We start from the raw sequence: 6,195 nt of genomic DNA, 5'->3' as shown, positions 1-6,195 counted from the left end.
TCGGCTCCTTGGTGGTTTCTTGGATTCGCAATCTTGGGCACAACACATTTCCCCCCTCGAAGATTTAGAATGCTACTTGTATTATATTCCCAATTACAGTATATGATTATATATATGTCTACACTCTCTAGTTTACTGCATTGTTCTATCCGTACTTTTCCATAACATAAGTACCTCATACTTTCAAGATAATTTTATAATAATAAGCATTCTTCTCCTGTTCCTGGCATTAATTTTGATGTTGAAAATTTTTTATGATTAAACACGGGGCTTTTAATTTGAGTCACACATCTAATTTGTTAAGAAAGCACAATGCTAATTGCCTTTCCAAAAAGCTGGAACAATTTGAGTTTTCAATATTATTCATGAATGTGCCCACTCCCACACCTTCCCTAACAACAGGTTTCTTCATATTCATCCCTCTTTGCTAATATATTTTTTTTTGTTATGAATCCAAAGGGTGAAAAATATCTCATTTTAATCAGCGTTTTATGACACATGGAGAATTGACATTTCTAAAATACTGCCTTTTCTACATTGCTCTACTTTTATTCAGGTCTTTTTCTTTTAATTTCCCTCAGTAAAGTTTTATATGGTAGTTTTCTTCGTTTAGTATGTATGCATTGCTTGTGAAATTTATTCCTTGGTATTTAATTTTCATTTTATTTTTGACTGCTTATGTAAATGGGCTTTTTCCATTACACTTTAATTTGTTTTGTTTGTATAAATGGAAGATATTAATCATTGGATATTAATTTTGCATTTATCTTCATATCAAATATGTAATATCTGAGTTTTTTTTTATCTTATCTAAATACATTATCTAGCGCTTTTAAAACAACTTTAAATAATAGTGGTGAAAGCAGCATCTTAATTTTGTTCCTGGAATTAAATTCAGTCTTTTCATTTATTCTTTTTACAATAAAATATAAGGCTTTTAATTTGAGTCATATATTATAGTTTTTCAGGAAGTATTTGTATTTTAATGGTTTAATTTTATAAATTCCTTTATTGGCATCTACCAGGATGTCCATATTTTTTCCTCTTTTGACTTATTAACATGGTAAACTATATTTAGGCAATTCTTATGGGATTCCTGTTATTGAACTCTGCATTCCTAGAATGCCTCCCACTTCATCATTATATATTATTCTGTTGCTCTGCTGTTGGATTATATTAGCAAATGTTTCTTTTGCGATTTTTGCATCAATACTTGAAAATACATACTTTTCAGTATTTTCTTCTCATTTGCTATCTTCATCAGGTTTGGGTTGGGTAAGACTATTATGCTGCCTTAAAAAAATAATTGGAGAAGCTTCCCTGTCATTCACTGTTCAAAAATAGTTTAAAATGCATGGACGTTATAGGGTGTTAAAAATCGAAGTTCAACTGAGAAAATTTGAATCTCTAATTGGTTTTATCAAATGATTCTTGAATTGGGCAGCATCCCATCTAACAAGTAAAAAATGGAAGGTTTTTAAATAGAAGAAGGGGTGAGGGCAGGGCAGGAAAGTTATTAGCGAAAGAAAAGGATTGTTCTAGGCAGGGTTGCTTTCCCTTAGGGACAAGAGTAGAGGGCTGTATTGCGAAGATTACTTCATCTTCCTTTAGGTGATGGAGGGGGCTAAGGTGGCAGAACAAGGCGCCCATCAGAAAATTCCTGACTATGTAGACTACATCCCTGAGGAAAGTTGAAACTGCAATTAGATTATGTAGTAAGCCCCAGTTCTGGGACTTAGCCTAAGTGAAGCCATTTTGGGCGTGTGGTTTTCTTTTATCAGAGGATATGAATTCTAAAGGAATGATCTCTGTAGCCCAAGAAATGGATTTAAAATCTGGCCCTGCTACTTTTCTTTTGTTTTGAAATTTATAAAATGGGTATAATAAAATTAATCAAATAGGTCTCTTCAGAAGACATCATAAAATAATAAATGTAGAACACTTCGCATATGCCTTCCAAAGACATTAAATAAATGAAAATTGTATTATCAACTTCTTAAAAATATGAAAGATTTTGTCTGTGAAACCATCTACTTCTGACAATTTGAGGAAGGAGGAAATGTAGTTCTTTGATATCTTTATCAATTTATATCATAAATGGATTAATGATTATTAGTCCATTTCTGCTTTTTGTCTATTAGAGTCATTCGGAGAATTTATTTTTCTAGGAAACACCCATTCCAGCCAGGTTTCATAAAACAATAGAACTGTACAATGTATCCTCTTATAATTATTTTAATGATCTCTATGCTAGAGGTTTGTTTGTCTTTTTTTCCCTAATATATTCTCTTTCTTCTTAAGTATGATAACCAGCTGTTAATTTTTTTTTATTTTCTTCTCATATGTTCAGTCTTATTTAGTAGTTCCATTACATAAATAATTATGTAAAATGATAAACACGTACCTATGTACTTAGGTACCATTCACTTTATTTTTTTATTATTTTTTATTTTTTTATTTTTTTGTAAATTTATTTTTTATTGGTGTTCAATTTGCCAACATATAGAATAACACCCAGTGCTCATCCCGTCAAGTGCCCCCCCTCAGTGCCCGCCACCCAGTCACCCCCACCCCCCGCCCTCCTCCCCTTCCACCCCCTCTAGTTCGTTTCCCAGAGTTAGGAGTCTTTCTTTCATGTTCCCTTTCTGATATTTCCCACTCATTTTCTCTCCTTTCCCCTTTATTCCCTTTCACTATTTTTTATATTCCCCAAATGAATGAGACCATATAATATTTGTCCTTCTCCGACTGACTTATTTCACTCAGCATAACACCCTCCAGTTCCATCCACGTTGAAGCAAATGGTGGGTATTTGTCTTTTCTAATGGCTGAGGAATATTCCATTGTATACATAGACCACAGCTTCTTTATCCATTCATCTTTCGATGGACACCGAGGCTCCTTCCACAGTGTGGCTATTGTGGACATTGCTGCTAGAAACATCGGGGTGCAGGTATCCTGGTGTTTCATTGCATCTGTATCTTTGGGGTAAATCCCCAGCAGTGCAATTGCAGGGTCGTAAAAAAAAATTAATTTAAATTTAATTTGCCAACATATAGTGTAACACCCAGTGCTCATCACTCAGTTGCCCCATCCCTCCACCACCTCCCCTTCCACAACCCTTTGTTTGTTTCCCAGAGTTAGGAGTCTTTTATGCTTTGTCTTCCTCTCTAATTTTTCCCACTCAGTTCCTCTCCTTTCCCTTATAATCCCTTTCACTATTTCTTATATTCCACGTATGAGTGAAACCATATGATGATTGTCCTTCTCCTATTGACTTACTTCACTCAGCATAGTACCCTCCAGGTCCATCCACATCGAAGCAAATGGTGGGTATTAGTCGTTTCTAATGGCTGAGGAATATTCCATTGTATGTATAAATATATATAGACCATATCTTCTTTATCCATTCATCTGTTGAAGTGTACCATTCACTTTTGAAAAACCTCAATATTTTGCTACATTTCATTCAGGCTTCCCTTTACTTTTTCAAAAAGTAAAACATTAGGGCAACCTGGGTGGCTCAGGGGTTTACCACCGCCTTCAGCCCAGGGCGTGATCCTGGAGACCCAGGATCGAGTCCCACGTTGGGTTCCCTGCATGGAGCCTGCTTCTCCCTCTGCCTGTGTCTCTGCCTCTCTCTCTCTCTCTCTCTCTCTCTCTCTCTCTCTGTCTCTCATGAATAAATAAACAAAATCTGTAAAAAAAGTAAAACATTAAAGATAGAATGAATCTCTGTTTGTATCCATCCTTTATTCACTTCTTGTTCCATGTTGCCTAGTAGGATCCTGAATTCTTTGTCAACACATGCCAAACTTTGTAGTTGATTCTATTCACTGAATGTTTTCAGCTCCTAGTACCCTGAGCAAATAAGAGGATGACACTTCCCACCCCCTTTGTGGTTGAAGGGGACCAACCCACCAATCCCCTAGAAGTAGGGGATTACTTCTAGCCAATAAGCAATGATTTGAGTTCACATGTTATTTTGAGGCCAGATCATTTAATTGTTCATCTGAGACCCTCAAATACTCTATCTTTCATGACAGCGAACAGTTTTCCAGATAGTGGGTGTTTTATCTGCCTGAGCCCCAGAATAAGGATGATGTGAAGGAGAACCCTTTAGCAACTGCCAATTGATATGTGACACAAGTGAGAAATAAATCTTTGGTGCTTGAGACTTCTGAGATTATTTTGTCACCTTGGTTGTTTTTATCACAGTACAGCCCAGACGGTCCTAATACATCCATAAACAACACGTGGTATGTTTTATATGTTTTAAATCTCTACATCTAGGCTGTTAAGCTTTTTAAGCCTTCTCACAACTTGCCTGTTTTTCATCTAATGTTATGTTCTTGAGATTAATTCATGTGATACGTGCACCTAGAGTTCTTTCAGCTTAAAGGCTGTTTATTATTCTGCTGCCTGAATGAACCATGATGCATTTACCCATTCTTCTATTAATGAGTTGTTTCCAATTTTACATTGTTAATAACAATGCCAGATTATTGCACATTTCCTACAATACTAGGACAATTTTACAGGAATGGGATTATTAGGTTATTGAGTGCATGCATCTTCAATATTAGATCTTGTCAAAAATTTCTCCTCTCTGATTATAGACGTTTATACTCCTACCAGCACTACATGAGAACTCCTGCTTCTACATCCTGCCAACACTAGGTATTGTCAGACACTCTCATTTTTGTCAGTCTTACGGTGTTAATTGCACTTTCCTGATGTCCGGTGTAATAAAACACCACTTCGTATGCCTATTTTTCGTACAGAAATGAAATTTACATATACTTTGCCTTTTTTCCTCGTGTTTTCATTGAAATTTGGGAGTACTATTGTTATTTATATGCACTGTAAATACCTTCTCTGAGTCTGTTGCTTGTCCTTTCACTTTGTTTATATTTTGTTTTTTTCTACACAACTTTTTAAATTACAGTTTCTGTCAAGGACTGTGTCTCAACCTATTCATTTATCATTTGACCTTATATTTTTACTGCTTTTAGATAAAATTCACACTCCATATGATTCACCCATTTAACATGTAAAATTCAGTGGTTTTCAGTATATTCATACTTGTGTGCAACCATCACGGCAGTCCCTTTTGGAACATTTTTAGTACCTTAAAAAAGACCTCCAAACAGATCCTCCAAATGCTCATCCCTCCAGCCAGAAGCAATCAACTCTCTATCTCTATAGATTTCCCTGTTCACGCATTGCATATGAATGGAATCATATCTGTCATATTTTGTGACTGGTTTCCTTCAGTATGCATGGTATTTTCAGGGTCCACCCTCATCGTAGCATGGTTTGAACTTTTGTATGCCTCTTTAAAGAGGTCCTTCCCTAACCTGAGCCCATAATGCCCATCTCATCTTGTTTGTTTACTTCATTAAATTACATAATTTGATTTTTACATGTAAGTTTTCAATCTGTTTAGACTTGACATTTGTGTATGATTTGAGGTAGGGAATTATTTTTTTCCATGTAAACAACCAGTGGTACTAGCACCATTTATTAAAATTCTCCATCATTTCCCCTCAGATTTATAATACTACATCTATTACATATCAAGGGTCCATACAGTATAAGTTTGTTTCTAATCTCCATAATAGAATCCTTTTGTCCATTTGTCTGTAATTCCATGTACCATCCTGTCTTAGGTGCTATAGCTTTAGTTTTATCATAATTCTTGCTCTCCAATACAGGAAGCCCCTTACAATACTTTAATTGTTTTACTTATTCTGAGCACTTTACAAGTCCATTTAATTTTTAGGATCAACTTCTCAAGTTCCATGAAAAATTTCTTATTGTAATTTTGTTTAGGATTGCACTGAATTTGTACATTCATGGAAAACCGGTATATTTATTATTCATATTATTTCCAGACAAATGCATGCCATATATTTCATCTAGATTTATTTTATTATTTCATATAACATTTTATAGTTTTCTCCACAAAGAACTTGCATACTTTCTATTAATATTTTCCTCGGTATCTTATAGTTAGTTTTAAACCATATGCAAATAGCAGTCTTCATAAAAATACATTGTCTAATCATTAGGGTTGTGTAACAATGTGATTTATATTTTCTTGTCTCTCATTTTTTCAGTAGAATTTCCTTATTTGTTCTAATGGTTTTATAGCATAGGTTTTTTTGGCCTTTAATATAAACAAGCATATTA

General features: G+C 34.7%; 1 long non-coding RNA gene across 1 annotated transcript in view; it reads right to left on the bottom strand.

Moving 5' to 3' along the window:
- Positions 1 to 2,602: 2,602 nt before the first annotated feature.
- Positions 2,603 to 6,195, bottom strand: part of LOC144308113 (uncharacterized) — a 47,617-nt gene continuing 44,024 nt past the window's right edge. The window contains exon 5 of the long non-coding RNA XR_013374748.1: positions 2,603 to 2,981. This is a non-coding gene — a long non-coding RNA (uncharacterized LOC144308113). The remainder of the gene's footprint in view (positions 2,982 to 6,195) is intronic.

This window comes from Canis aureus, chromosome X (assembly GCF_053574225.1).
Source record: "Canis aureus isolate CA01 chromosome X, VMU_Caureus_v.1.0, whole genome shotgun sequence".
In the NCBI taxonomy this organism is placed as follows: Eukaryota; Metazoa; Chordata; class Mammalia; order Carnivora; family Canidae; genus Canis; species Canis aureus.
Note: the sequence above shows the minus strand (reverse complement) of the source record. Positions and strands in the feature narration are given on the sequence as shown.